This window comes from Octopus sinensis, linkage group LG13, assembly GCF_006345805.1.
Source record: "Octopus sinensis linkage group LG13, ASM634580v1, whole genome shotgun sequence".
NCBI classification, from domain to species: domain Eukaryota; kingdom Metazoa; phylum Mollusca; class Cephalopoda; order Octopoda; family Octopodidae; genus Octopus; species Octopus sinensis.
Genome location: NC_043009.1, coordinates 64,462,127 through 64,475,104, shown reverse-complemented (window position 1 = coordinate 64,475,104; position 12,978 = coordinate 64,462,127). Strand labels below are relative to the sequence as shown.

Here is a 12,978-nt window from a genome sequence, read left to right as displayed (position 1 = left end):
CGCATTATCCTGTCCAGGCTACAACTGCTTGCTTCTCGAATTTATCCAGAATCGCAGTGTGGCTTTAGAAGAAGCAGATCAGCTATTGACATGATATTCTCCATACGCCAACTTCAGGTGAAGTCCAGAGAGCAGAAAATGCCATTATATATCGCCTTCGTTGATCTGACAAAGGCCTTTGACTTGGTAAGTAGAAAAGGCCTCTTCATCTGCTCCAAAAATCGGATGTCCACCAAAGCTGCTGAGGATCATCAAATCTTTCCATGATGATATGCAAGGCACCATACAGCACAATGGTTTAACATCAGCCGCCTTCCAAATAAAAAACGGGGTAAAGCAAGGTTGTGCTTTTGCACCTACATTATTTGGCATTTTCTCGCTGCTGCTGTCACATGCCTTTCAGACATCAGATGATGGAGTGTTTCTGCACAGTAGAAGTGACAGGAAACTGTTCAATCTCTCGCGTCTGCGTTTCAAGACCAAAATTAGAAGCGTCCTGATCAAGGAGGTGCTATTTGCTAATGATGCCGCTCTGGTATCACACACAGAAGAAGTCCTACAAAGGCTCATCAACAGTTTTGAGCAAGCATGTAGCGACTTTGGCTTAGTTATCAGCCTCAAGAAGACCAACATCATGGGTCAGGCTGCATCGGACATCCCAAACATACATATTGGAGACCACAGACTACAAGAGGTGGAGAAGTTTACCTATCTTAGCTCTACCGTCACCTACAGCCTATCCCTTGATGCTGAGCTCAATATACGCATTGGCAAGGCAGCTGCTGTGATGGCCCAACTATCCAAACGGGCATGGGACAACAATAAGCTGACCAAGACCAAAAATGAAGATTTACCAGGCATGTGTACTTAGCACTCTACTGTATGGAAGTGAGACTTGGACGCCATACATACGCCGTACGACGCCATACGTCGCCTAAATATCTTTCACCTGCTCTGCCTCCAGAAAAGCCTTCGCATCAAATGGCAGAACCATGTCCGCAACAAAGATGTCCTCAAGCAAGCAGGAATACCAAGCATGTTTGCACTCCTCACACAAAGAGGAGATGGCTTGGACATGTTAGCCGTATGGAAGATGGCAGAATTTCCAAGGACATACTCTACGGAGAGCTTGCTAGGGGCACTAGGTCTGTGGGAAGACCGTTCTTACGATACAAGGATGTTTGAAAAAGGGACATGAATGCCTGCAACATCAATATTACCAACTGGGAAGCAGTTGCCAGCAACTGTGGAGATTGGCGACGTACCGTAAAAGAGGGAACACAAAGGAGTGACATAGAGGGAGAGAAGAAAGGGAAAAACAAGAAAAGACGTCAACAAGAAAGTATGACATTACAACCAGCCAGGCAAAGTCTTCGCTACATTTGCGGCACCTGCCAGAGGGAGTGTTTGTCCAGAATAGGACTACACAGCCACAGCAGGAGATGTATTAGGACATGAAATGTAAAAGCCGGACTAGATTATTTTATGCACAACTCTATTGTCTTCCGAGACGAAAAGGATGCCAGCAACAATATATATATGGATTTCGTAGACAGGAACTGAAGCAAATCAATCGTATATATATGTATGTATATATGTAAGTGTATGTGTGTATGTCTTTGTGTCTGTGTTTCGCCCTCATCACTGCTTCACAACTGCTGTTCATATATTTACATCCACTTATCTTACTGGTTTCACAAGAACAAACTAATACAATAAGTAACAGGCTTATCAACAAAAAAAGGACTAGGCTGTGTCTCATATTTTTGTTTGCCCAATCAGTTGTATCTATCAATTTATCTTTGTATGTGTGTGAGTGTGTATATATCTATATCTATCTATCTATCTATCTATCTATCTATCTATCTATCTATCTATCTATCTATCTATCTATCTATCTATCTATCTATCTATCTATCTACATAGAGCCTTAACTCCCAAATTTTAGTCATTTCTTTTTTTATCCAAAACTAGGTCAAAAGTACTGAATCTATATGAAATTTGGAAATTATATTCTATGCATTAGGGCCATAACCCCCATGACAATTCATGTATTTTTGGTGTTGAGGAAATTTTAACCATAGATATTAGACACAAATGAAATAATATTTATAAAATTTCATCTTCTTTCAAGTTATAAAGACCCCACCATGGGGACTTAACACCCACAATTTTGTCTTTTTATCAAAGCAAAAACGAATACAGTTGCGCTCTTCGAAGCTGTAGGGTTACCCGAGCATAAAAGTTGAGCATTATCTCTAATTCAATGGTACAACAGTGTAACAGTTTGCTTTGACATACACTTACATTGTGATTTCTGCAATGTGGAGCATAAATTGTTAAGTAAATGAGAGGCATCTTTGTCTCCACTGATTCAGTTGCAAAGTGTTGAGTAAAGTTATTTGATTGCAGGCCTCCTTTCAGTCTTTTTATTATCACTCGTTCACACATAGTCCCCAGATGGTAACATTGATTTCAAGGCCTTCCCAGACGAGTGACTGGTTATTCAAAGACATTTATAGATTGTAAATTTATTCTGTCCAGTTACATATCAGTATAGTGGTCATTTGCAAACTCCAAATTTCATTTCTCCTTAGCCCTCACGTCACACAGTTATTAATGTTTATTTCAGTTGGGTCACCCCCATCCAATTACTATAGATTCGTAATGCATCTTACAGCTGTGCCTGTCACCTGGATGGTGAGGAATCCTACATCGGGAGTGGTAACGACTAGGGTAGGGTAACTGACTGCTTATTGTGATCATTCGTCTTTTGGTTACCTGTAGCATTGCTCTCTTTTACAAACCCAGTGAACATATATTTCCTATTTCAAAGAAATTCAAACAATAGATATAAGACCCAAGTAAAAAAGATTCTCAACAATTCAACCTCTTTGGTTGACATTAAGATGCCCACCCCCAACAGGAGCCTTAACTCTCACATTTTAGAGGTCTATGACCTTCATTTTTCAGAAGCAAAATCTTTTTAACAGGTTCAATATGACTGGAATTTTGGAATATGCGCATAAAACCAGTAATATGGGATATATGTGGTACGATTACAATTTTTTTTGGAGGGGGGGGTGGGTAAAGAGGGAAATAACCCTCATCTGCAATTTTGATGAAATTCGAAACATAGATATTCCAGTTCATTAGAGAAAATATAACAGAAAAGTGTAATTCTTAAATTGTATGTAACACGGGCAACGCCGGGTAGCTCTGCTAGTATATATATATATATATATATAATATATATATAATATACATATATATATATATTATATATACATATATATATATATATATATATATATATATATATATATATATATATATGTATATATATGTATATATATATATACATATATATATATATTTTATATATACATATATATATATATATATATAATATATATATTATATATATATATATGTATATATATGTATATATATATTACTTATATACATATATATATACACATATATACATATATACATACACACACATATATATACATACATATATATATATATCTATATATATACATATATACATATACATATATATAAACATACATATGTATATATATATGCATGCGTGTGCGTGTGTGTGTGTGTGTGTGCAATGTATGTATGATACTATTGAGTAAAGAGGATTCATAAACGATCAAGGCATATCAACGTGAATCACAAGGCAAAATGGCTAAACGGATCGACGTAAACCAGACTGTCAAATAATCCACTAAGAGTCAGCATAAAATGCCTTGTTCACTGTTTGTCAGGTGATCCACGACTCCAAATATTATCCAAAAATATCCAAAATTATCCAAGTTAAGCGAGGCATAAAAGATGTTATAAAAACAGACAAATAGAATATCTGATACTGCTGCAATTGTTTCGTTAAGAGTTTTATTGACATAAACTTAATGCAATTCGTTAGATTGCGTAATATGTTACATAAGTTCCAGCTCATTAGGTTACCAGATAAACAAGTGATCACTGACTTCTTGATTGATCAATGGATCAGTTGGTGATCTGTTTTTATTATATATGCAGAGAGAGAGACAGAGAGAGAGAGACAGAGAGAGACAGAGAGAGAGAGACAGAGAGAGACAGAGAGAGAGAGACAGAGAGAGAGAGAGGGATGCTGGCGAACCTCAGAATGCCAAGTTCCTTCAACTGCATCGAACGCTGGGTTTTACATACATCAGTAAACCCAGGAAGCACAAAATATGTTTGTATAACCCTCTCTTCGCTAATAACACTAAAACCGCTATTCCGAAGGCCTTTTATAAACTATTAAAATCTTTAATAGAAAACCCTTTATATAATCCTAATCCACGGCTAAAAATTTAGCAGCTGCTTTAGCTCCATCTTATAAGTACAAACTAAAAATCCAATATCGTAAATCTCCCTATCGGGCCAATGTGAGAATATCTAACCCCTATTTTTCAAGTCCTGTACAAGGGATCACATTAAAATGGAACTTAATACTGAGTCTTCCACTGGGCACTCCGCTTGTAGTTCCCGCTAGCACTGATTCTGTTACTACCACAAATTCCGTAACTGACCCGGGACAAACGCTGAGCATCTTAACATACCCTGACTGGAAACTATAGATAACGGGCCCCCTATATTACCAACAATAACACATACTCCAGAACACGTGTAAATCCAAACCTGGGAATAAGTGTCCATTGAATGGAAATTGGTCCAAGTTAATGTGGTGTATGAATGGTGATACCTACATGTTCCAATACTAGTTATTATATTGAAACCACTACTAACTCGGAGAAACTCAAGATCTCAACCTCCAAGCACAGTTTTCGTAAAGTTAACCTGAAATCTAATACCTCGTTTAGCTGAAAATATTCGCTCACTCAATTCCTGAAATATTAGCTATGAATTTAAATGGGTCAGTCTTACCGAAACTAAACCCTATAGCGGTAATGAGAGATTTTTCGAATTCTGCCTCCGCTTCTGCTTATATATATATATATAATGTGTGGGTGTGTGCATGCATAAATACATAGGTATATGTGTATATCTTTAATTAATTTTCAGTATTTAATTATTAATTTTAATTTTTAAGTTTATTTTCATTTATTTGATTTTTACTTAATTGGCTATATCTGTCTGTCTGCCTGTGTGTCTGTTTATCTATCTACCTATCTATCTCATTCTCTCCTCTCTTTCTTTCTCTCTCTCTCTATATATATATATATATTTATATATATTTAATTTTATTTCTTAGGAAATAAAAATTCCGGCATAACAGGGGTTCAAATTATTCTCAATGAAGAAATATATATTTTCATTTAGAGATAGTAGGCCCCTTCATCTCACCATATAAAAAAGAGTTTTTATTTTATATACCTACTACTTTATAACTTGGCTACACGTGTTTCATGAGGTACATTTCCCGTGTAGCCATGTAATAAAGTAGTAGGTATATAAAATTTAAAAAAATGTTTATGGTGAGATGAAGGGGTCTATTATCTCTAAATGAACACACACACACACACACCACACACACACACACACACACATATATATATATATATATATATATTTAATGTAGGATAAAATATTTTTCGAAAGAAAAAAATTTTATCAATGGCCAGTATATTAAAAAATACCTTTAAAGGTTAAAATTATAAACAACTTATAAGTAAGGGCAAACGAAAAAATTTCTAATGCCAAATATGCCGAAATTGAACATATTGTCCATAACCATATAATTTTTCACAATACGTACGCTACTCGAAAAAAAGGCGACAGAAATTTCTAAAAAATTCCATTATTACTATATCGGACCGATTTCAGGGTTAGTTCGTAAGAACCCTCCCTTCGTCAGTGATAAATGTGGCAAAGAAATAAATGAGATACTTACTCATACCCACAGAAGAAGCAAAACGCTAAGTCGAGTAGCGTGCGTATTGTGAAAAATTCTAAGGTTATGGACAATATGTTCAATTTCGGCATATTTGGCATTAGAAATTTTTTCGTTTGCCCTTATCTATAAATTATATATATATATATATATATATATATATAATATATATATATATATTATATATATATAACATATACATATATATATATATATATCTATATATATATATTTATACATATATACATGTGTGTGCGCGTGTGTGTGTGTAGACCTATTAACTGCATACAAAAATTAAAAGTGTCCCATGTGATTCCAAAGCAAGGAACCTGTGTGCAACCAGGCTCTACAGGCAAATAACGACATGCATTATGATAGAACGAAGGGAAACCGAGTTTATTGAGCGAGGTACCTTTTGAAAAGTCCCACGACGAGATGCATCTGCACCGAAGGATGCAAAACAAGCAGTTGCACAGTATCTCACCTGGCAGAGCCTGACGCCAGACGGATCAGAACAATCGTTGTTCTTAATAAAGAAAATCATGAATTCCATTTCTTGTTTCCTCATTTGTTATATACCATAAATACATAACTTATACCATATAACTCTCATTTCTAGGAACGTAGGGGATACGCTGGGACTCTCAGTTGCAAATAGTGACAAGTGGATTTTTCCTTTTGGTTTTATATTGACGTATAGCCGCCTTCGTTGTTTTATAATTTCCATATCAGCCATTGATCCATATGGTAATATATATACAGACAGGATTTAGCCAAACCGTCCAACGATGGAATAGTCATTACTAATGAGCTTGTCATTTCAAGCGAAACTTCACTAGCATAGTAATCTCGTTCGCTCTACGGCGGTTATCCCCCCTTGCCAGTACATGAACATATGCTGACCTGCACCCTCACTTACAATTAGTAACAACTGAATTTTTCCTCTTTGGTTTTATATTGCGTATAGCCGCCTTCGTTATATATATATATATATATATATATATATATATATATAATATATATATATATATATATATATATATATATATATATATATATATATATATATATATATGTATGTATGTATGTATGTATGTATCTATCTATCTATCTATCTATCTATCTATCTATCTATATCTATCTATATCTATATCTATCTATCTATATATATATATATATATAATATATATATATAAACTTCGTTATATATGTTTCCACCAAAGATCCTGATAGGATTATCTAAGTCCTTTTCAACTTTAGTTTTGTGGTATCGTGGTCCATTCGAGTAGGGACTTTTCGTTGGGTGAGTTGTATGCAGGTACAGGTGGGTTATCTGGTATTCCTTGAGGAAATTTGTCCAGATTCCGTTCAAAGTTGATGGGATCCTTTTCAGCTTTGATCTGTTTTGGGACAATGTTAAATAGGGCAGGGCCTGTTGAGGAACAGAAATTGTGTTGCAGTGTATTTACATGTGATCCTGAATTGGATAGGGGGCGTATGACCCATGGTCCTAGCCTTGAATGAATTTTAAAGCTAATATTGAGGTCGTTTAGGTAATGCTGGCGGTATATTCTCCACATCGTGCAAATGGCGTATCGCTCGCGGCGGCGCTGGAGAGAGTAGAATATGAATGCTTTAAGGCGGTCCCAGTAATCGAGATCAGTCATGCCCTTAATTAATTTAGTGAATGTCCTCTGGGGTGATTCAATTTTCGAGATGTTGTATTTCGTATAGGAAGACCACAGCATTCGAGATGTGGCCATACAAAGGAAAAGAAAAGTGGAATGATGACATCTTGTCCTTTGGACCGGAAGGCTCTTAGGATCCAGGAGCTCATCCTACGAACTATATTGACATTATTGTTGATATGGGCACTCCAACTGAGATTGTTATCAACAATCACTCCTAAAATATAAGAAAACCCCTTGTTATATGCTATACAAAGCCCTGTCTGCTATCCCTTGATATAATATCTGGAACTGTACAGTGTCGGTAGAGTTTATATAATGAAAAGAATGAGAATTAAAGGACATCCTTCATTCGGGTGTCACTGCAATAGTTTCCACACCGTCACACTCAAAGTATATTGGTGAGATATCATTAACATCTTGTGTAATTACTACCGTCCATCAAGGGTGTAAAACGTATCTCTTCAGGTCAGTATTTGTTTTGAATAAGTCCTTCGTTAGATCAGAGTGTCATCCCACTTTGTACAAGAATGAATACACAAAACAATATATATATAAATATATATATATATATATATATATATATATATATATATATATATATATATATATATATATATATTAAATACATATATATATACATATATATATATATACATATATATATGTATATATCTATATACATATATGTATGTATGTACGTATGTATGTATGTATGTATTATGTACATGCATGTATGTATGTATGTATGTATGTATTATGTATGTATGCATGCATGCATGTATGTATGTATGTATGTATGTATGTATGTATGTATGTATGTATGTATGTATGTATGTATGCATGTATGTATGTATTGTGTTATTTAATAAATTTCGACTACGCTCTCTCTATATATGCGTGAATATATATATATATGAACAATTATAAACAAGGGCAAAAGAAAAAAGATTTCTCTGCCAATATACTGGGAATTGACTTTAAATCGTCAATCACCACATTATAATATACATTCATAGTGAGGGCGCGTGGCTTAGTGGTTAGGGCATTCGGCTCATGATCGTAAGGTTGTGAGTTCGATTCCCGGCGACGCGTTGTGTCCTTGAGCAAGACACTTTATTTCACGTTGCTCCAGTCCACTCAGCTGGCAAAAATGAGTTGTACTTGTATTTCAAAGGGTCAGCCTTGTCACTCTCTGTGTCACGCTGATTATCCCCGAGAACTACGTTAAGGGTACACGTGTCTGTGGAATGCTCAGCCATTTGCACGTTAATTTCACGAGCAAGCTGTTCCGTTGATCGTATCAGCTGGGACCCTCGTCGTCGTAACCGGCGGAGTCTTTAGAATATACATTCACCATGAATACACGCCGTGCTGAAATCGAGGAAGGCAAGCCAACAGAATTCTGTTTTTTTTTAATTTGTTATCTCTATATTGAATCAATTTCAGGGTTAATCCCACGGATCTTCCCCTCTTTGCATTCTCTACTGAAGTTGAATAATCCGTGAGATTAATCCCGGAATCGATTGATAAGTTAGGTTGCAACAAAAGTCTGTACCGTTTTTCGTTGGATCTGGAGCATACAGTGAACTATATGCCGGAGTATGACTCTGTGTGGTTTTATATATAAATGGGTACTTATATTCTTTTCTATTCTAGACTCAAGGCCCGAAATTTTGGGGAAGGGACCCAGTCGATTAGATTGATCCCAATACGCAACTGGTACTTAATTTATCGACCCCGAAAGGATGAAAGGCAAAGTCGACCTCGGCTGAATTTGAACTCAAAACGTAAAGACAGACGAAATACCTCAAAGCATTTCGCCTGGCGTGCTAACGTTTCTCTCAGCTCGCCGCCTTATAATGGTTACTTATATCCATGTGTATATTGATCTGTCTATGTTCACGTATATTTAAGTAACAGAGCAAGTTGTTTGTGTATACATTCGTATGTACGTGAGTGTCCACATCTACTGTTGATGCACGGATATGTTGTTCTTGACCCCACCTTACTGCCCTTATAAAATACCTTGATTGTATTGGTTCCTGCAAATAATTATGTATTTATATATATATATATATATAAGCGCGTGGCTTAGTGTTTAGGACATTCGGCTCACGATTGTAAGGTCGTGAGTTCGATTCCAGGTGACGCGTTGTGTCCTTGAGCAAGACATTTTATTTCACGTTGCTCCAGTCCACTCAGCTGGCAAAAATGAGTAGTACTTGTATTTCAAAGGGCCAGCCTTATCACACACTGTGTTACACTGAATCTCCCTGAGAACTACGTTAAGGGTACTCGTGTCTGTGGATTGCTCAGTCACTTGCACGTTAAATTCACGAGCAGGGTGTTCCGTTGATCGTATCAGCTGGGACTCTCATCGTCGTAACCGACGGAGTGTTTTATATATATATATATATATATATATATATATATATATATATATATATATATATACATCTGAACATCTCCCCAGCCATACTCTCGGCCCTTCGATGTCTCCGACGCCGCAAAGACATCATCATAAAACCAACTGACTAGGGTGGAGCCATGGTGATGTGGCACGCAGACCTCTACAAAGCCGAAGCTCTCCGCCAACTTCAAGACACCTCCTTCTACTGCCCTCTGTCCTCCAGCCCCACGCCCAGCTACCAACAGACGATGTCCTCCACTATGAATAATGTCATTTGTCATTTCCTCCTCCCGTTTCCTCCACCGCCTCCAACCTCGCTGTACGCATCCCTTGCACCCTCACAATTAACTTCTTCTCCCAAATCCACAAACCTTACAATCCTGGCCGCCCCATCGTCTCCGCCTGCAACTTCCCTACCGAACTCATCTCCAGACATCCTGACCGTGTCCTCGCCCCTCTAGTGGCTTCCTTCCCCTCTCACATCCATGACATCAACCATGCTCTTCGTCTGTTCATCTCTTTCTCCTTCCCTTCTGGCTCCTCTAAACTTCTCTTCACTCTTGACATCAAGAACCTATACACTGTGATCCCTCACCACAAGGGTCTTCGTGCACTCCAACACTACCTTGAGCTCCGATCCACCCCCTAACCTGGATCCAACCCCCAACCTGACACATCCACACTTCTTCGTCTGGCCGAACTAGTTCTCTCCCTTAACTGCTTCTCGTTCGCGAGCGATTTTTACAAGCAGTCTCGGGAGTGGCCATGGGAACAAGAATGGGCCCCAACTATGCGAAACTGTTCGTTGGCTACGTTGAGGCCCAAATATTCTCAAGTTTCACTGGTCCCACTCCCGAACTATATGGTCGTTATATTGACGACTAAATGGGTGTTACTTCACTCTCCTGCGAACAACTAGACTCCTTCCTCTCTTTTCTCCAATCTTTCCATCCTGCCCTCCACTTCTCCTTCACTATTTCCAACACTTCCGTTGCCTTTCTCGACATTTCAGTCAGCATTCATCACTCCACTCTCACCACCTCCATCCACTACATACACCCAGACTCACACTCATACCTTAACTTCTCCTCCTTCCACCATAAACACACCACGCTTTCCGTCCCCTATTCCCAATTCCTCTGTCTGCGCAGGCTCTGCAGTGACAGCCATGACTTTGAGATTCTGTCTGAACTCATGGCTCGCCACTTCATTCTACCAGTGTCCACACCGCCCTTGCCAGAGCACGTTCCATGGACCGTACATCTGCTCTCTGCCCCTGTACCCGCCCTGCCGTCACCCGTCTCCCGTTTCCCCTCATCTACCACCCCTCCACCCTACCTCTCCAACGCACCGTTGTCCGAGCCTTCCAGTGACTCCAGTCCGACCCTCCACTTCGCACATCTTCCCTAACCGACTCCTCCCCTCCTTCAAACGAACCTACAACCTACGTGATCTCCTGGTCCACAGTTTCTTCCCTAATCCAACCTCCCATCCTGTCTCGTTCCCCTGCTCTTACCTCTCCAACACCACCATCCGTTGCCCCATACTTCTCCATCGTCACAGGCACCCATCATCGTCCCTATTACATCACTGAATCCTTCACCTGCACTCCTAGAAACGTCACTTAATGCCTCTCCTGCTCTTTCTGTCCTTCTCTGTACATCGCTCAAACGGAACGCCGCTTGGCTGACCGGTTCGCGGAACACCTCCGAGACATCAGACTCGGCAAAGACACCCCAATATCGCGACATTTCCGGTCTACCGCTCATTCTCTACAACACCTGTCTATGTTCGGATTGTCCTTGCACAGGGGCCATTCGGACTCTCATCTTCATCTAACCCCCTCCTCTCTTCTCTCTCCTCTCTTACTCTGACAACTACTTCCTCTCTTCACTCCTATCCACCTTTTCCATTCCACCCACTCCTTTCATCGTCACCCGTCCATCGTTATCCCACCCCTACACATTTCCACCCACCATCCCTATACATCCCATTCCACCCCGTCCCATCCCACACATCCTACTCCCACATATCCCACCCCACCCTCACTCAACCCCCCACCCTTGCTTCTCCTCCCCCATTGCCTCCCGCAACACAACCACAACACACCACAACACATCACACCACTCCGCACACACTAGCACTGACCAGTTCCCAGCACCCACACCATCATTCACACACCTACACATGCACACACGCACACGTCAAGATCACCAGCCTCTATCCACATGCACATACACGCTCTCACATACACAAGCACGCACACCTTCGTTTGGGATCACCATTACTTTTTTATCTCCCCTTTCTAGCTCCCCCTGTCTGACCACCTCTGTCCGGCATTCTCCATGGTTGATCGCAAGCCACTTTTTTTGCGAGCCACCTTTTTTTATGTTCTCTCTCTCTGCTTATTTTTTGTTCCATTCTGTTGAAGAGCGTAGACTCGAAACGTAAAAGACTTTCTCACTTCCCGAGCGTTAAACTAATACATCTGTTTGTTGTTTTAACACCCGTCTTCGTCTTTTGTTTTTTTATATACTCCAGCGATATATATATAAATATATATATATGTGTGTGTGTGTATGTATGTAAGTATGTATGTATACATATATAAATATATATATGTATGTATGTATATATACATATATATATACATACATATATATATATATATATATAAATATATACATATATATAAATTTAAATATATATAAATATATATAAATTTGAATATATAGATGTATAAATATAAATATATATATATAATATATATATATATATATAGATATATATATATATATATATAAATATATATATATATATAATATATATATAAGTATAAATATAAATACATACATATAAATATATATAATATATATTATATATATATATTATATATATATATATATATATTATATATATATATATATATATATATATTATATATATATATATATTTATATTTCTTGACTACCCAAAAGGAGCTA

At 38.0% G+C, this 12,978-nt stretch overlaps 1 protein-coding gene across 3 annotated transcripts in view; it reads left to right on the top strand.

Annotated features, from left to right (window-relative positions):
• The window catches only part of LOC115218497 (organic cation transporter protein-like), an 80,239-nt gene that overhangs the window by 35,306 nt on the left and 31,955 nt on the right, over positions 1-12,978 (top strand). The window lies entirely within an intron of this gene.